We start from the raw sequence: 20,876 nt of genomic DNA, 5'->3' as shown, positions 1-20,876 counted from the left end.
TAACCAATGCGTCCTACGGGACTCCTTTTCGGGGGTGAACACTTTATCTCCCATTTTTCGGGTTTTGTTTACATTCGGTAATATTTAACAGGAACATTTCTGATAAAACGGGGGTGAAGTTTGCTGTATCATGTTTGTAGGCTGTATGATGCTGCAGACAAAAAGGAATTTTGTGGGCTGAATCTTCCTTCGTTGTATAGAATTTTATCCCTTGGCCTACAATGAGTTTTAATTTGCAAGTTTAATTATAACCATGAAAAAAAATCATATTTTTCACACAGCCTTAGAGCTAGGCAGACACAAATCTGGCTGCATGTCAATTGCTGTGCACCATACTGCCCTTCAGAATTGGAGAAGGGATGAATGAAAATGTTTGCATTACGATAAAATTTGATTAAGCGTCCGCCTGAAGCTAGTCCTTCACTCCAATTAAGTCAAATTCTGTGTCATTCGAATAGTAATTGCACCCCCCCCCCTCCCCATCGTCAATAATGCATTTCGTTTCTGGGCAGAGGAAAAGTATCGCTTCAAGGACCTTAGTGTGTATCAACTTGGAGCTACAAAATCAGTCTCCACTCTTAAAGAGATAAGAACATAAGAAGTTGCCTCCGCTGAGGCAGACCAGAGGTCCATCTTGCCCAGCGGTCCGCTCCCGCGGCGACCCATCAGGCCCATTCCCTGAGCAGTGGTCCCAGACTATTCCTATGACCTACCTCTACTCCTATCTGTACCCCTCAATTCCTTTATCCTCTAGGAACCTATCCAAACCTTCTTTGAAGCCTTGTAACGTGCTCCGGCCTATCACAGCCTCCGGAAGCGCGTTCCATGTATCCACCACCCTCTGGGTGAAAAAGAACTTTCTGGCATTTGTTTTAAACCTGTCCCCTTTTAATTTCTCCGAGTGCCCCCTTGTACTTGTGGTTCCCCATAATCTGAAAAATCTGTCCCTGTCTACCTTTTCTATACCCTTCAGGATCTTGAAGGTTTCTATCATGTCTCCTCTAAGTCTCCGCTTTTCCAGGGAGAACAGCCCCAGCTTTTTCAGTCTGTCAGTATACGAGAGGATTTCCATACCCCTTATCCATACCCCTGCTCTTCTCTGGACTCCCTCTGATTCACCATCTTGCATCTTACTTGGTGGCCAACCTGCTATCTCCAGTCAAACATCGAAATGCTGTACCCTTCTCCCTCCGTATTTGCGGTTTCAGCATTCACGGTTTCGATTATTCACGGTTTCTAGCTTGCTGGCTCCTCCCCCCCAAATTACGTCAGCTTGCATAGAGAAATCGCTGATTCTAAGCATTTACAGAGAAAATCGCTCATTCCCAGCACTTTCCTCACCGTGGTTTGACTCTCCTTCAGGAACTGGCCAGGTCTCCCACCATGTTATTCGTGGTTTCACCATATTCACGGTGGTTTTTAATAGAAAACGGCGAATAACGTATGAAAAAGTTATTTGCGGTTTTCCTGTATTTGCGGTTCTATTAATCCCCTATCACAGCGAATACAACAGTCAGCCAGGATCTCCTTGCTTCACTCGCAGCAGGTTCTCTTAATTACATCAAGAGAACTTTTACACCTTTTAGGATATCTATTATACTTGAAAATCCTGTTTAGCAGCACTTCTACAAAATAGTCTCCTCTGGTCTCCAAGTGCCGTCTCTGTACAACTCCTCTCAAATCTGAAGCACTTTGTTACACTGTCTAGATAAGTCAGTACTTAACTCTTTCTTGAGGGCTCTTGTAGAATGCTGTGTGGGTCCCAAATCCATTTACGATAACTCAGACCAAAATTCTTTTACAAGGATAAAAAAAAAATATGTCTTGACAATTCATAGAGAGAGAGCTATCTTCCACTTCTTTGGAAAATCGCACTCTGGATATTAGGACACAATTAATTGCTCTGCAAATGGACGGGTTCAGCTGTGCTTTCTCCTCCCTATTTTCCAGGAGGGCAATTATAGATTCCACCAGGGCAAAAACCCACCAGCTGACCATGCCACCTTCTGGCAGGCCTGGGTATCTCTGTAGCAAGGTGGTTATGCCCATTAATAGCAGCCATGGTCTGTGTCTGCTTCCATCTCTGCTTCAGATTGAATTCTCTAAATCACTGGGGATCTATCACTTCAAAGGCTCTTTCCACCGACTGGCATTCACAGAAAGAGATGCTGTTATGAATAGTACAAAAACTCCTCTCTCCAAAAGCATGACCTTATAAAAGGGGACAACATTAGAGAGGAATCCAAAGGATACCTACTCACAGAGAAATAATTTTTTTTTTAAGTGTCTCGGGCCACATAAATCACTCACAAAACTAGTACTAAAATCTCTCTTAATAAAAATATAGGTCAATAGTCAACTTCCACAGTCTGCAACTGTGGTGTTCAACAAATGTCCATGTAGTCAATGTCACTGTCTAGAACAGGGGTGGACAATTCCGGTCCTCGAGAGCCACAGGCAGGTCAGGTTTTCAGGATATTCACTTATGAATATGTATGAGATGGATTTGCATGCCACTGAGATGCAAATCTATCTCATGCATATTTATTGTGGAGATCCTGAAAACCTGACCTGGCTGTGGCTCTCGAGGACTGGAATTGCCTACCCCTAGTCTAGATAGAGGCTGCCACTGAATAGCCAGATAAGGCAGTCAGAATTGAAGCTTATTAAGTTTAAGTTTAAGTTTGTTAGTGTTTTTGATTAATCGCTTAATCACAATTCAAAGCAATGGACATAAATAATAAACAATAAAATTACAGTATTAGGGAATAATACAATACTTAACATAAACTTAAGTCCAAACAGGACTATTAATAAACTTAACAAACAAGAAAAAAGGGAAAAAAGAAATTGAACTACAAAATATTAAAAATAGAATAATCAAGGAAAAAACACAAGGTAGGGGATGTAAAATTCCATAGTCATAATCAACTCAATAAATAAATCCAAGAGGGATAACTAATAATCAAAAGCCAGAGAGTGGCAGTTTCCAGTCCACTATTTGATTACCTTAACCAGATAGCTTAGGCCAGCTTTTCTGTCTTAAGTTATCCAGATAGGAGATTGAATATTTCCACTATTCAGATAAGTTTCAGCGCTTCCCTGGATCTGCTCATGCTTCATCTCAGCTGAGGATATACACATAGGGGAGGAGGGGGGGGGAGGAATCTATAAATGGCGCATATAATCTGGGCACAAAGCTAGATTTTTTATAACAGCAGAGTTGCACGTCACATAGAATGCTAGCATAAGTCCGCAAATATGCTCCAAGCTTTAGGCGCATTCACTGATGCCATGCCTGTGGCAAGCATAAATGTCATCTGTTTCCTCCCCTGCATGCACTATTGAATTCTCATTCATTCCATCTACTCATTGGAATGTTTGTGCAAGTTTAATGAAAGAGATGGATTCTGGACATTTGTTTTCATACTTCAATACTTTAATATTTTCTGTATATTTTGATCTGTTGAAGCTGTTTTGTAGGTCTGGAGACCTACAATAGTAGTTTTATATGTACAGTTGATCTTTATAAGGCCCATTCCTCCTTTGACTTGGCATACACTAATTCTTATAAGTTACTTCATGGGCCTGGAGAAGTTTTCCTGTTTGTATATCCAGATTTTCAAGATCTGAGGCGAGTTATCTTATTCTGTGATGCTAATGCATGTTTCGATATCAGTTTTAATCTCCTGTAATGTTCTTTGCTGATCTTTTCCTGTGGTTTGTGCTGGTGTGGGTGTGTGTATGTGTGTGTACACAGCAATGAGCTTTTAAAAAATCTGCACACAAAATCTTAAATGTCCTGGGAGCTCCTTCCACATTTTAGACCAGTGGTCTCAAACTCAAACCCTTTGCAGGGCCACATTTTGGATTTGTAGGTACTTGGCGGGCCCTGAAAAAATAGTTCATGTGTTATTAAAGAATTGACAATTTTGCATGAGGTAAAACTCTTTATAGTTTATAAATCTTTCCTTTTGGCTAAGTCTTAATAATAATATTGTCATTTATAGCTAAAGAGACATATGATCAAGAAACTGTTTTATTTTACTTTTGTGATTATGATAGACATACTGAGGGCCTCAAAATAGTACCTGGAGGGCCGCATGTGGCCCCCGGGCCGTGTGTTTGAGACCACTGTTTTAGTCCATGTGGTAGAAAACACATGTGAGCAAGTCTCAACATATTGATACATCGATACCAATGGCAGACATTTTTAATTGTTTTGCAGATTCTGATGACAACAATCTTTTTGGATGGTACAAGGTTATAATGTTAGTAAAATACACCGATACATTTACATATACCCACTGATGAATCAACAGCAAGATTTTAGAGGTCACCCTATACACTACTGGCAATCAATTCAGTTCTTTCAATATTAGTGTAATGTGGGCAGATCTTGATCCTCCCATAATCAAGTGTGCTGCCGAATTCTGAATTATCTGTAAAGATTGAATCTTAGAAGATGGCATTCCTAAATAAATGAATTGCAGTAATCAAGTTTCACTAACACAAGACTCTTGAGTCTGAATAACCGTCCTAAAGTCTGGTGCAGGCATCATAACCTTAAGACCCGAAAGACATGACTATTTTCCGATTTCCACGTTAGACTACTGCAATGCTTTGTATTTTGTTTCACCTAAATAAAGAGATTGTAGCTTGTGCTAAATACAGCAGCTCGTTTGCTAAAAAAATGAAGAATCTTCTGATTGGTTAGCACTAATTCTGAAAGATGCATACTATATCAAGAGGGCCCAATGTATTTTTTTTTAAAAAGATTGTTATGCTCCACACAGCAAATCTGCTTCAATTGCTAAATAGAATTAGTATCCACTTTTGCCTGGAATATGGAATAAGATTCCTATAAATCTGATACTTATTCATAATTGTTCCTTTAAGAAATATTTAAGATTTTGTTTTTTGCGTAATTGTTTCAAAATGAGGGAATTAATTTTTGTGTTTTATTATATACATTGTCAAATTGCATATACTTTTATTAAATGTACATATTATTATAGTGTCAGATACTTACCACAAAATTCTATAAAAGTCTGCCTAAAGTTAGTAGTTGATGTAGGTGCTTAACTTAATTGAATAATAGACTTAATCAGCACCGATAATAGTAACATATAGTAGATGACGGCAGATAAAGACCCGAATGGTCCATCGTCTGCCCAACCTGATTCAATTTAAATTTTTTTTAAATTTTTTCTTCTTAGCTATTTCTGGGCAAGAATCCAAAGCTCTATCCGGTACTGTGCTTGGGTTCCAACTGCCAAAATCTCCGTTAAAACCTACTCCATCCCGTCTAAACCCTCCCAGCCATTGAAGCCCTCTCCAGCCCATCCTCCCCCAAACGGCCATATACAGACACAGACCGTGCAAGTCTGCCCAGTACTGGCCTTAGTTCTTCAATATTTACTATTATTTTCTGATTCTAGATCCTCTGTGTTCATCCCACACTTTTTGAACTCAGTCACCGTTTTCCTCTCCACCACCTCTCTCGGGAGCGCATTCCAGGCATCCTCCACCCTCTCCATAAAGTAGAATTTCCTAACATTGCTCTTGAATCTACCATCCCTCAACCTCAGCACTTAATACCTCATAATTGGCATTAACTGGCTCTGTGAATTTTTACTAGAGTTCTGGTTGTGGGTCTGAGCATTCACTTTGAAGCCTGTTATTTTTCATGTGATTTTTTTATTTTTTTTTTGACTGATGTCTTGGAAGTATTAAGGTGATTAGTGTGTGATATATTTATTCATCACCTTAGTTGATAAAAGTTCCCTTGAATATTTGTGTAGACCAGGGATAGGGAACTCTGGTCCTCGAGAGCCGTATTCCAGTTGGGTTTTCAAGATTTCTCCAATGAATATGCATGAGATCTATTTGCATGCACTACTTTCAATGCATATTCATTGGGGAAATCCTGAAAACCCGACTGGAATATGGCTCTCGAGGACCAGAGTTCCCTACCCCTGGTATAGACTATGTTTCTATAACTATAATGTTCTATGACATCACAATGCAGGTGTAAAGAGCCTTAGCCAATAGGGAGAGGAGGATACAGTGGATGCTATGGATAGGCAGATTGGATGGGCCATTTGCCCTTTATCTGCCATCATGTTACTATGTTCCTATAACCATAAAGTTCTATGACATCACAATGCAAGTGTAAAGAGCCTTAACCAATAGGGAGGGGAGGAGATAGTGAATGCTGTGGATGGGCAGACTGGATGAGCCATTTGGCCTTTATCTGCCATCATGTTACTATGTTCCTATAACACACTAAATTAAAGTTCCCTAGTGGGAGGACTTTACAAAATAATATAAATCAGATAGTTCCCACTTATAGTTAAATGTAAGTGAAAGTTCTATTCTACATACAGGAGTCGGCCTCAGTAATGGAGCCTACGCGTAGTCGTATTCAATGACTGAGGTATTCAGCGTAGTTGTATTTGCTCCTTATTCTCCAATCATTGGCCTTACTCCAGTTATATTTTTTTATTTATTCCAAAATATTAAATTCTACCTAATATAAATTAGTTATTTCTATTTTTTTCATTTTTCAATTTTATGAAACTTTATTAAAATGTAATATTTAATTCATTCCTTTCATTACACTCTTTCATTGTTCATGAGACTACATTCTTTCCATTTATCTCTAATTTTTATCTCTTATTTTGCCACTACTGTTCTAAATACTGTTGAGAATTGCTTAACAGCTAGGCAACATGTGTATTTCAAAAAGCCTACTTATCTTGAGTCAGCGCTTGTGTTTCAAGAAAGCCAACGTGGCCAGCGTTTCGTGGGCAGGGATTCAAACCCACTGCATCAGGGCTTTGTTTCTCCTTCAGCGGCTTGTTTCTCAAACAATTCGGCCCTGATGCAGTGGGTTTGAATCCCTGCCCACGAAACGCTGGCCACGTTGGCTTTCTTGAAACACAAGCGCTGACTCAAGATAAGTAGGCTTTTTGAAATACACATGTTGCCTAGCTGTTAAGCAATTCTCAACAGTATTTAGAACAGTAGTGGCAAAATAAGAGATAAAAATTAGAGATAAATGGAAAGAATGTAGTCTCATGAACAATGAAAGAGTGTAATGAAAGGAATGAATTAAATATTACATTTTAATAAAGTTTCATAAAATTGAAAAATGAAAAAAAATAGAAATAACTAATTTATATTAGGTAGAATTTAATATTTTGGAATAAATAAAAAAATATAACTGGAGTAAGGCCAATGATTGGAGAATAAGGAGCAAATACAACTACGCTGAATACCTCAGTCATTGAATACGACTACGCGTAGGCTCCATTACTGAGGCCGACTCCTGTATGTAGAATAGAACTTTCACTTACATTTAACTATAAGTGGGAATTATCTGATTTATATTACTATGTTCCTATAACCAGAAAGTTCTATGACATCACAATGCAGGTGTAAAGAGCCTTAGCCAATAGGGAGAGAAAGATACAGTGGATGCTGTGGATGGGCAGACTGGATGGGCCATTTGCCCTTTATCTGCCATCATGTTACTATGTTCCTATAACCATAAAGTTCTGACATCACAATGCAGGTGTAAAGAGCCTTAGCCAATAGGGAGAGGAGGATACAGTGGATGGGCAGACTGGATGGGCCATTTGCCCTTTATCTGCCATCATGTTACTATGTTCCTATAACCATAAAGTTCTATGACATCACAATGCAGGTGTAAAGAGCCTTAGCCAATAGGGAGAGGAGGAGACAATGGATGCTGTGGATGGGCAGACTGGATGGCCCATTTGCCCTTTATCTGCCATCATGTTACTATGTTCCTATAACCATAAAGTTCTATGACATCACAATGCAGGTGTAAAGAGCCTTAGCCAATAGGGAGAGGAGGAGACAATGGATGCTGTGGATGGGCAGACTGGATGGCCCATTTGCCCTTTATCTGCCATCATGTTACTATGTTCCTATAACCATAAAGTTCTATGACATCACAATGCAGGTGTAAAGAGCCTTAGCCAATAGGGAGAGGAGGAGACAATGGATGCTGTGGATGGGCAGACTGGATGGCCCATTTGCCCTTTATCTGCCATCATGTTACTATGTTCCTATAACCATAAAGTTCTATGACATCACAATGCAGGTGTAAAGAGCCTTAGCCAATAGGGAGAGGAGGAGACAATGGATGCTGTGGATGAACCATTTGGTCTTTATCTGCCATCATGCTTCTATTCTTTGCATGTTCTGGGAGTAGCCTCCTGAATCCATTCACGTCCCATCTGCTACCCTCCCATCCTCTAGTTTAATCACCTGGTTACATACGAGGGGTTGCTGAAAATTTATCAGCCCAACCAGCCAACTTCCTAAATTCTGAGTGCTATTTTGCCACTGTAGCTGAAAAGAGTGTTATCTTATTTCATTAAGTGACAATTTGCAGAAACAGAAGTCTATGTTTTGACATCGTTTCAGCTCATTGATTGAACCATATCTATGTCATTCTCTTCTTGGCTGGGCTGAGAACTTTTCAGGACCTCCTCGTATTCTCTGAATTTCCTGCTTGCCATGATGATGATATTCTGATATTTTATTTTATTTTTTTTAGTATTTTAATAGTGGATGCTGTTTCCAAATAGTCTGTCCTAACTTTATCTGGGCAGTTTTCCAGGTCTGAAAATTGGCCAGACCCCCCCCCCAAAAAAAATCTTCTAGCGGCTGCCAAAGACCCCAATGTTCAATACCAATGCCCAGAATAGGCCAGCATTGAATATTTGAATCATTTTTTTTGCCACTGGCATGTGCATCTTTGTAATAACACTGACCATTGCAAACTCAATATTGACCCATAAATTTTAAAGCACAGAGAGTAAATTTCATCAAGCCAGGCGCTCCGATATCAGATTATTTCACTCTTAGCTTCTAGCTTCTTTCTTATTGATTTTCTAAAACACAGAAGAGCTGCTTCTTTCTCTGCACGCAGCCCCGGCAGCCTGTCACATCTGTGTGGCTCTCGTTTTCCAAATGAAGTCCTTCCACTTGGGGGTTGCCATCTATTTAGCCCCCGGAAGAAATCCTCACTTTGAATTGTTGCATGCCGCCGTTGAAAAATTATAAACGCGACATTCCCTACAATAAACAGTCTCACATTCTGATCTCAGAACATTTGTTTCCAGTGTCTGGTAAAACATAAACATTTTTAACGCGATAGCATTCCATACCCTTTTTTGTCTGAATTTTTCCAGCGTACTGAATCCGATTATATATATTCATCGCTTTATTGACAGGCTTAATCCTTTGGAAAGCAGATATCTTTACTTGCAGAAATTCATTAGCATTTTGACAAAGTGGTTATTAACCCAAACCCCTCGTGAGATTAACAGGTTGCTTTCTGTGAGCCATGTCCTGGAGCAGAAATTTATGACTACATATCCTTTGAAATGTAATTTATTTCATCTTGTTATTATTCTTACGCCTGCTGCTTGGATCAATTTGCAAGTGACGGGCATGTGAAGCGTTCTTATCCTCTAAGAATTTGCCTTGCAAAGATTTTGAAGGAAAAAGACTGTGGGTGTAATACTGGGACACGGAGTTTGATATGAAGTGTTAAAGCTCCTGCTGCATTTAAAAATGAATGTTTTGGGGAAGGTCAATAGGGCTATAAGAGCATAAGAATTGCCATGCTGGGACAGAACGAAGGTCCATCAAGCCAGTATCTTGTTTCCAGCAGTTGCCAACCCAGGTCCCAAGTACCTAGCTGGATTCCAAGTAATAAAACACATCTTATGCTGCTTATCCTAGGAATAAGCAGTGGATTCCCCCAAGCCGTCTTAATAATGGCCTATGGAAATTATCCAAATCTTTTTTTTAAACCCCGTTAAGCTAACTGATTTTCTCCACATTCTCCGGAAGCGAATTCCAGATGATTATTACGATTATTTTTATACATATTTGCTTAAATTACACTCTTACTCAAAGGGATACTATAGAGCAGGGGTCTCAAAGTCCCTCCTTGAGGGCCGCAATCCAGTCGGGTTTTCAGGATTTCCCCAATGAATATGCATGAGATCTATTTGCATGCACTGCTTTCAATGCATATTCATTGGGGAAATCCTGAAAACCTGACTGGATTGCGGCCCTCAAGGAGGGACTTTGAGATCCCTGCTATAGAGAATAATAAAGGTTATCCATTCTAATAGGGGAATGTGTGAAACCTCAGCAACTGCTATGATCTAAGTGAATTCCAAAATTGAAAGCATTAATTACCGTGTTTCCCTGAAAATAAGACAATGTCTTATATTAATTTTGGGTCCAAAAAATGCACTAGGGTTTATTATCAAAGATGTCTTATTTTTTTCATGTACAATTATCTCTCCCTTCCTCTCCACCATCCTAATTCTTCCTCTTTCCTTTCTTCCCTCCCCTTGTGCAGCATAAGAACAGAATAGTCTAGGATTCCATTTTTTGGGATTGTATATGGTCTTTTCTAAGACTTAGGACTTTTTCAATGTTTTATGACTTATGTTTTAATAAATGTAACTCTTAGTTGATTTTGGCATCTCTCTAGCCCCTTCTTTTGCAGTGTTCTATTTTCAAGGCCAGCCCCCTTCTTCTGTTGTCCTCTTATTAGTCTGAGTATTGGCCCCATTGTATTTAGGTGTAACGCAAATATTGGCTACGAGTCAGATCCAATAAATGGTGCCCAAAGATAGGGACCAGAAAGATCATGCTAAACTCATATTTTATAAAGGGCACTCTGCGTTAAGTGGCCTTTATAGAATAACGCAAGGGGCCAGATTCTGGTAACGATTCCTACAATGTAGGCGCCTAGACATGTCAATCACGCATTAGGTATCGCTAAGTTTCAAGTTTATCATGTCTTGATATACCGCTTTATATACCAAAGCGGTTTACATCTTTACAGTGTTATAAAAATTAATTAAAAGTCGGGAGACAGGACATACAAACTTATGGCAACTATAAAGACAAAAAATAATAATAATAATTTTATTTCTTATATACCGCTATACCATAAGTTCAAAGCGGTTTACAACAAGGTACATACAGTGAGTATGTGAAGTGAGGAGAAAAAACAGTTTGAACTGGGATACAACTTACAAGTTGTTTTGAATCTAAGGATATGAATAGTCGAAGATTGATACAAGGAAAAACGGTTTGATTTAGCATGCAATTACTAAAGGGAAGAGCATGAGTAATCTAAAATCTAGAGAGAAGGGGATTGAGAAGAGGAAAGTTGGAGGGAATGGACATGAATTGGGATTAGAATTTGTTAAATAGATGGGTCTTCAGAGATTTTCTGAAGTCAGCATATAAGGTGGCCTCGAGTATGGGTTTTACGAGCCATGTGTTCAGTTTGGTTGCCTGGAATGATAACATTCTGTCTAGGAACTTTTTGTAACGGCATGATTTCAGGGGAGGATAATTAAAGAGATTTATTCTGCGGGAGCTCTTATTAGAGATGTTGAGGATGAATTGAGAGGCGAGGTAAGTTGGTAGCATCCCAAAAACCGCTTTGTAGCTGATGCAGGCAAACTTGAAGAGTATTCTGGATTCCACTGGCAACCAGTGGAGCATCTGGAAGTATGGGGTGACTTGTTCCCATTTTTTTAAACCAAAGATTGGAGAAAGGGTAAGGATACAATATTAAAATAGAAGGAAACGGTACAGGAGAAGACATCAGGGAAGTTGGGTTATCTGGAATAAGCCTCGTCAGAATTGCTTCTACATTGTAGACGTCTACAATGTAGACCATAGTTTACCTCGCCAACATTGCAGCACCGAACGACACCCTACAGTGCCTAACTTCAAATCAATGCCCCGATCCACCCCTAACCATCGTGTTAGGCACCCGGGTGTAGATGCCTACTGATTTAGGCCCTTACCATCCAATTATCCGTAATTATTTTGTGTCATTATGAGTTTGTTAAATCTCATTAATGACGCCATTAACTCTAATTTTGAAATTGATTTTTATCGATGTAGGCGCCTACAATTTAGGCACCACTTGTAGAATTTCCCCCCCTTTGTGTTGATTCCTCTGCCCTGATGCAAATCCTGGTGCACGAGTTGAGCGCACAACTCAAAAGTTCTATAACACTCTGCCTAAATTTTGGAATGCATCTGACCCTCCTAAGGCCGCACTCCCTTTTGGGTTGATTGTTAATGGCACGTTAAATAATTAATTTTTTCACACATCTGCCTTCACATCAAAATTTGGGCGGCCTATATAGAATCCAGAGGTATTTGCAAGTATTCTGCTCATTTACATGAATTTTCTATACCTAAATATAGATGCATTATAATAGAATTGACTTCCGCCCAAATTTCTGCCTTATCTCTTGTCACTCTTCAAATTTATTTGGAACAGTAAAAGCCCAAGACTCTCTAGAGACAGGAAGCTGGGGGATCTGGGGGTTCTTATTTTGGCTTTGTATCATAAGGCAGCCCAAGCTACAGCAGCAGAATAGTTCAAGGGTCATAACTACAAACTGTGGATTAAAATGAAACAATGTCAGGTGGGCCCCGTCAATCTGTCCTATATGATGTAGCAGTGGTTATGGAAGAGAGGCAGCCCTTCTGGTCCCAAGGCATGTGTCTCTGTTTGCCAGCTAGCTATCCATGGCCAACCAAGGGTCCTTGGTGCAGCAATATCGTTCCATTTAGGGAGGATTCCGACGAGGCATTTTGTCATAAATCCCACAGATGGTAGCTTCACCCCATTGGCTCCTCAATCAAACACATACACCAAATGTCTGAACCTGCGGTTCCTCTCGAATTGAGCAAGATTATTATCTCAATGATGCATCATCAATAGGGTAAAACTAACCTGTTTGACAACAGCTTGCTAAATTATGGTATATGCATTTATAGCCTAAGGACGGTACCAGGAAGACTTCTAAGACTGCCACAGATTAAATATCTATTCCAGTGCATATCGCCCTCTCCTGGAGGGCAAACTAGCCATTCAGGTTTTCAAGAGGAATACCATGACTATGCATGAAATAGATTTGCATATAGGAGGTGTCCAATATATGCCAATTTATCTCATGCATATTCAATGTGGTAATCCTGGAAACCTGACTGGTAAGGTATGATTCAAGGCAGTGGCGTAGCGAGGGTAAGAGGCGACCCTTCCCCACCATATTCTCTGCCCCCCCTTACCTTTTTTATTTTCCAGGTGTGAGCAACATTGCGAATTTGCTGCCCGCGTCGTGTTGGCTATCCCTCTGAAGTCGCTTTTTAGGCAAAGGGGCCCGAAGTGACATCAGAGAGAGGCAACACCGACGCGGGCAGCAAGTGCGTAATGTGGCTCGCGCAGGGAAAATTAAAGAGTTACGAGGGAAGAGAAGGGGGGCGTATGCAAGGGGGGGGGGCAGAGAGGAGGACAGGTGCTGGTGCCCCTACCAAGACTGCACCCGGGACAGACTGCCCTCCCATGCACCCATTCCTCTTGCTACTCCACTGTTTCCAGGACAGCACACATAGCCGCATAACCAGATATGCTGAAAACATTTTATTTTCCTAGTTGATTTTTGATCTGCTTGTTTGGTAAAATATTAAGGGCACAATTAAATTCAGTGTGATGGAAAACATATAGAACAGAATCCATATGCGCCAGGGTTCACAGCGTTATGACTCTCTGCATGACGGTTGTGTTATGCTGTGCTTTTGTCATTTCATGTAAACGTGAGTTGTGGGAGGTGACACAGAAACACTGATTTCTGTGCTGTCGTGTTTTGGGGTTTTTTTTTCTCTTCCGTGTGTGCTTCACTCACCTGCTTCTCTGTAGTGCTGACGGCAGTCTCTTCCCAGCTGGCATAACACCCACGTCAGATCTCAGCTTATAAGCTGAGCCTGTGATCCGGCTCCCTGGTTCTGGAACAAACAGTTCTTACCAGATTGCAGATTCTTTAGGCTGCCCACGCAATGGTCTCGTGCACCATTAAGATGCGACTGTGTTGTTGCTAGAAGACTCGCTTCCGGGGCTGGCGTAACAATTGTGTATGTTAGGGAGTTGCCTAGGGGCAGCAAACCGTAACCTGAGTCAAAGCAAAACAGAGGTCCTGATTAGCACAAAGGAGAATCAGCATGGACTAGGGGTGTGTAGTTGTTAGTGCACATTCAGATTAGAGAATGACATGGGGACAAATTTTTCCATGTCCCCGTGAGAACTCATTTTCCCGTCCCATCCCCGCGAGCTATTTTCTTGTCCCCGCCCCATTCCTGCAAGCTCCGTTCGCATCTGCACAAGCCACAAACACTTTAAAATCATAAATAGCAATATTCTAGAACTCAGATTCTGATGTCATAATACCGCATTCCACCAATGCCTAAGCTCCGTCCTCATCTGCACAAGCATCAAACACTTTAAAATCATAAGTAGCAACATTTTAGAGCTCCGATTGTGATGTCATAATACCTTATTCTACCAATGCCTAAGCTCCATCCTCATCTGCACAAGCCTCCAATAGTTTAAAATCTTAAGTGTTCGAAGCCTGTGTGGTTAAGGCAGAGCTTACAGGAATGAGGCAGGGACAGCGACAAAACTCGCAGGGATGGGAAATTTGAGTTCCTGCAGGGATGGGGAGAAGCCTCCCCCCCCCACCCCCCGATATCAATTCTGATGTCAGAAAGGAAGTTCTGGGTCAGCCAGGCAACGATTGACATCCGGGGGGGGGGGGGGCGAGGAGAAGGCTTGTGGGCCCAGCATTTGTGCAGTGCAGTCGCTACACGCACCTTGGTGTTGCTGCGTCGGGGAAGCAGGGTGCATCGGGGGGGCAGGGGAGGCAGGCTGTGTCGTGGAAGCAGGTTGGCTTTTAGGGGACAGGGAGAGAGAAAGAAAGGGGGTAGGGAGAGAAGAAGAAAAAGTTGGACTCATGGAGGGACAGAGAGAGATGTTGGTTGGGGGAAGGAAATGGGGTCTGGAGGAGAGGAAGCATGCAGGAGGCAGAAAGAAGGGAAGAAATATTGGATGCACAGTCAGTAGGAAGTGCAACCAGAGACTCATGAAATCACCAAACAACAAAGGTAGGAAAATTATTTTCTTTTGAATTTAGTGATCAAAATGTGTCCGTTTTGAGAATTTATATCTGCTGTCTATATTTTGCATTATAGAGCAACCCGAAAAGCCTTTCTCAAAATTGCCTTTGAGCAGGAGGGCATGTGCACATGCGTGGATGCCACGCGATGACATCACATGGGACGTCATCGCGCTGCATGTGCACATGTCCTCCTGCCCGACCAGAGGAGGGGGGGGGGGGGCTGGGACAGGGCTAGGGAGGGAATGAAAATTAGTTGATGTCCTGTTTTGAGGAAAAAAAAATAATGGTCACGTTAGTCATGAGGGATCATTTTGTAAAATATTTTCCATGTGTAAATCCAGTTGTAGAAGTCGAAAAGGGCTTTTTTCAAATTGTAGAAATATGTGTGTACAGAAGGTGAGCATATACTTTTTTTTTTATCTGCACATAGGCATTAGGGGTACAATTTGGGCAGATTGGAGGCAGAGCTGTGAAGCACACACACACATTTTATAAAAATACACATGGACATGCCGGAAGCTTCCACATTAAAAGATTTACATCCGTTCTGCTTCAGAGGTCAAAATCACAGTGGTGACCTAGAAAACTGGATGTTCTGCAGAGTCATGTTGATTTAAAAATGGAAATGTGGAGGTGGTTAGTGATGACGCTGTAGAGTTTGCTTAGCTATGTAGATGGTTTTAAATGTGACAACTGTTTAATGAGCCGTATTTAGCCCAAGCAAACGGGTATTATGAAATGCTTGCAAGGTTGTAATGCCTGAACTATATTTTGCAAATGGTTTATTAATAAAACTTTCCATTAAATAAATACTAATAAAAGGTCATGCTGATAGCTCAAATAAATAACAGGACTTTTTTTCTGCAGTGCTAGACAGCCTAAGTCATGGGAGGATCGCTTCTGCCATTTACTCAACCCTTGGTGCTATTGGTCTGTGTGTTAAAACGTTATGCACGCAGAAGCACCACCGAGGTTGTTAACAGTTATCTTAAGAGTAAAGCTGTGATTATCTTAAGAAAGTTATTAGATAAATCTATTGCCTAGAATATATATTTACTCGATTCGGGCATCTGCCTTAGGCGATAACTCCCCATCTACAGAAGCCCAAGAGGTCTGCAGATGTTGTTTTAATATGTAGGATTATTTTGGAGTATTGTTTTTTTATTTATGTATTTATTTATGAGCAAATAATTCCCTGGTGTTAGGCAGGTGGTTCATCTGTGCTATGTTCAAAAGTGTTTCCACTGTCTCTTTACGCCTGACGCAGGAGCTGCCCCCCCCCCCTGCACACCTCAAGGATTTTAATTTGCCCTTCCTCAACATCCCACCCCTCCCTAGTGGCATCCCAGCCCCACTGTAGCCACCTCAAACAGCTGAGACCGCCAACTACCTATGTGGCTGCTCAAAAGAGTACGATAGTATGAAACAGCAGCCCTAAGCTTGGGAGTTGCCCATTGAGTGCCCACTCAATCCTCTCTGTCAACAGAGAAATACAGTGTTGCTCACCTGTAACAGCTGTTTTTTTGTAGACAATGAGGTTGATAGGGAGGTGGGTAAGAGCGGACAGCGTAGCTGGTTTTAAGAAAGGTTTGGACAAGTTCCTGGAGGAAAAGTCCATAGTCTGTTATTGAGAAAGACATGGGGGGAAGCCTCTGCTTGCCCTGGATCAGTAGCATGGAATGTTGCTACACTTTGAGTTTTGGCCAGGTACTGGTGACCTGGATTGGCCGCCGTGAGGATGGGCTACTGGGCTTGATGGATCATTGGTCTGACCCAGTAAGGCTGTTCTTACGCTCTTACGTGTGCCAAGTATAGGACAATTAAGCCTTTGTAACATCACTGATGAGGTTGGCTCTGAGGCATTATGACATCACAATCTCAGCTCTGGAACGTTGCTCTCATTGGGGTTCCGGAATCTTGCTATTCTTTGAACTGCTGGAATGTTGCTACTCCTTGGGTTTTGGCCAAGTACTAGTGACCTGGATTGGCCATCGTGAGAACGGGCTTTTGGGATAGATGGACCATTGGTCTGACCCAGTATGGCTATGGGTAGGATTGTATGTCTTGAGTGTTTTATTACTATCTTGAGCTTTGGCATCAAATGAGCTTTGCACGCTTCAACTTTGCACTAAAGTTCTGAATTTTGGGCAAGCAGTTTCAACTCTGCATCTTGGTGTGACATCACCTACTTGTACGCCTTACCAGCCGTAATATCTACAAAAAAAACAGCTGTTACAGGTAAGCAATATAGTTTTCTCTTGGCTCATAAAATTACCGCTACTACCTGGCACCTAAGTTTTCTAGAACTTCCGTAGATCATCATGCATTTGCCCCTCTAATTATCCATTTGTCACAGTCTGGAAATTGTGATCTCAGTGTCTGTGACTTTTCCGGCTCTTATTTCTTTCTTTATGTTCCTGTATCTGGTTCAGCCTTCCAGATTCCTCCTTGGATTATCTGATTTCCTAAGATCACAGCGAGGGCTGTTTTGCCTCGCCCTGTGTACATTAAAGGTTCTTCGCACTCGTAGGCCTGTAAGCCGGTGTTTCGAAGCAAGACTCATCACAGTTTCCTTTTCAAAATCTGCCACAGCGAATGTTGTTATCCCATATTCTTTGTGGCTACAAAATACCCGGGGGGGAAAAGTACGCACAGGAATTTCAAAAAGAAATTCTTCCGTGTAGTTCGTGCAGCTTGCCCTGATCAAAAGCTATCCTGACCTTTTCTATATATGGTGCTGAAAAAATCGGAACAACAACAAAAAAAAAAACCAACCATGCTTAGCGATATTCTATAAACCGCACCTGGAGTTAGGCATGGTTTATACAATACACATAGAGCCATATTCTGAAAACGGCACCTTAAGTTAGGCGGCAGTTGGCATGGTTCTTCCAGCGTCTACTTTTTAATGAGATTTTTATTGGTTTTTAATGGCACAGTCAATTACAATCTCATTAAAAAGTAGACGCTGGAAGAACCATGACAGGATTAATTATACTTCTTGGGTAAATGTGTGTACCACATATAAGTATGAAAGAATGATGGCGGAACATTTGGGGACTAGTAAGTCCTTTAATGATGTTTGAAGTCCAGTGACTACTTTTGTTGCATTCCAGTAAGGGTCATGTTTCTTTCTTTTTCATTAGATTTCTTTACACATCCAGGAAGGGTGGGTGGGGGGAGGGAAATGTACGTTGAGGAGTTAAATTATTTAATTATAATATTGAAATCACAACTTATGTATTATTGTATTAATAATTAAGATGAGGATGGGAGTAAATGAATATTTAATGTAATAATTGTATAGTTATTAGTGCGTTCTATGCAGTATTTATGATTTACCAATTGTATTGCACTATCAAAGTTTGAAAATCAATAAAGATTTAAACAACAACAACAACAAAAAAGTAGACACTGGGATGCACCTACCAGGGTAGGGGCCAGAATTGCATCTACAGCGTGGCATCGAAGGTTATGGCCAGCATTTCCTCATGAACCATCTAGGACCCTTAGATCCTCAGACCAACATCTTTTTTTTTTGTACCCTCGTTGAAAATTATCGGCACTCGCCGTACAACACTATTTTCTCCCACAATCTGGAATTCTTTACCTTTGCATATTAGATCAGAGACTAATTTAGAGAAATTCAAAGGCGCCTTAAAATGTTTTTTGTTCAAAGATGCCTATGAACACTAGATTCTCTTTCCTGTTTAAAGATGTCTAGGGACGCTGGGTACTCACCCCGTACAGTCTCTTCTTTCTTTTAAAAGAAATACAGCAGCGTAATATGTATCTTCCCATTCATAAGAACATAAGATTTGCCGCTGCTAGATCAGACCAGTGGTCCATCATGCCCAGCAGTCCGTTCACGCGGCGGCCCTCTGGTCAAAGACCAGCGCCCTAACTGAGACTAGCCTTACCTGCGTACGTTCTGGTTCAGCAGGAACTTGTCCAACTTCATCTTGAATCCCTGGAGGGTGTTTCCCCCTATAACAGCCTCCGGAAGAGTGTTCCAGATTTCTACCGCTCTCTGGGTGAAGAAGAACTTCCTTACGTTTGTATGGAATCTATCCCCTTTTTAACTTCCTTGTGTTTTCTTTATATGTTTTCTTTCATGATTTTATTATAGTTCCTTCCCCATTCCCATGTATAATCAATATGGTTTGTCCTTAGTTTGTAGATATCTGTGTTTTAAACTATTGTAGCCCTTATTTTTATTAATATTGTACTCTCGCCTAGAATTTTGATAGAATTTTAAATAAACTATGAACTATGAGCTAGACATGATTCTCAATAAAACGTAGGCACCAGAAATGTAGGCCTCTATAAGCCTGGCCTACATTACCAGCACTTGCATTTTTTTTTTTTTTTCGTAGGCTCCATTAGCTGCGATTCTGTTAACAGCACCTAAACGTAATTAAATCTGCTGGGAAGCTTAGTCAATCTTTTGTTTTCAAGTTGGTAGAGATCTGGAATGGACTCCCTTACTCTATTAGACTGATAGGCCAACTGCAACTATTTCGTAAAACCCTGAAAACTTTGCCGTTCTCACAACGGTTTAACTACAGTATCAACGAAATGATAATACTATAGCTCTTACTTCTATCATGCTCCTCTTTCTATGTACTCTAGTCTTAATAATATGTGAACTGAGTCGAGCTCCATTGGGAGATGACCTGGTATATAAATTGAAAATTAGATTAGATTTATGTAGGCACCAGCTGATTTAGGCTTCATTTACGAAATCTGGCCCACAGTGGCCAACAAACAAAGAAAGGCAAGGGAGATGTCTTAAGCAACCATTATAAAACCTTTTTGTGTAAAAATGTTCCAACAAGGATCCAAGTTTCGATCACTTTCCCAACATCCGTTTTTCGTTCCCTCCTTAAAACAAATCAATACTCACCATTTGAACATTTTCTCAATGACTTCCCCATCGTTATGGAATTCCATTCCAAATTTTCTGAGAGAGATCACATCTCAAGATGCTTTAACTCTCAACTTAAATCTTATTTGTTCAAAGAAGCATACGGACTATGATCGTCCTTATAAGGACATTCCCATTTTGGTTTTCATTTTTTTCCCGTCCCCAGTTTCTTTAATATTATTGTAACTTTATCCCTGCCTTCCCTATTTATTTATTCTGTGAGTGATATATTCTATCTATTTGTGCTTGTTTTCATGAATTATGTATACATTTAAATCTTTTTTTGTTTGTTTTTATTTTAATTGTACACCGCCTTGAACTGTGCCTAGGCAGTATATCAAACTTTTTAATAAACTTGAAACTTTATCAGGGGACACTGCAGAATGTTCGCAAACGGTGTGGTCGAAAATGGCAAATAAAGTTGTACGTCCTAAGGGTTGGCCATCATGGCAGCCAAGACGTCTAAGTAGACAATTTGTATATTTATTTATATATTTCCCGTGCTCCCAGAAGCTCAGAATTAAGAAAGAAAAAAAATTGGATGTCTTGAGGTGTTGCCGATTTTGAAAATGGCTGTATCTCCGCCTCCAACTTTGGATGTCTTGCGGGAAACCCCCAAAGTCAGACTTGGATGTCCTTTTGAAAATGTCCCTCTAAATAAGATATTTGCAAGGGGATTTACATGGAGCGAAGCCTGGGCGAGACGTAGGAGGGGGCTCCCAATGATGGGTGTACCTTACAGAATATTATATGCTATGCGGGAATCTATCATACCTAAGTGCTCATACTTAAACTCAAACTATATGATGAGTCCTCAGACTCTGGCTCTTATTTATTTGTGTTTCATCGGTGCCAACATTGCTGTACATTCACTTAAAGCAGCAGGTCAAAGACCCTTAGCT

General features: G+C 40.7%; 1 long non-coding RNA gene across 1 annotated transcript in view; it reads right to left on the bottom strand.

Annotated features, from left to right (window-relative positions):
• Positions 1-13,958, bottom strand: part of LOC117351456 — a 139,318-nt gene extending 125,360 nt beyond the window's left edge. The window contains exon 1 of the long non-coding RNA XR_004537418.1: positions 13,782-13,958. This is a non-coding gene — a long non-coding RNA (uncharacterized LOC117351456). The remainder of the gene's footprint in view (positions 1-13,781) is intronic.
• Between the last annotated feature and the right edge of the window lie 6,918 nt (positions 13,959-20,876).

This window comes from Geotrypetes seraphini, chromosome 17, assembly GCF_902459505.1.
Source record: "Geotrypetes seraphini chromosome 17, aGeoSer1.1, whole genome shotgun sequence".
Lineage (NCBI taxonomy): Eukaryota > Metazoa > Chordata > Amphibia > Gymnophiona > Dermophiidae > Geotrypetes > Geotrypetes seraphini.
This window is presented reverse-complemented; position numbering and strand designations above follow the sequence as displayed.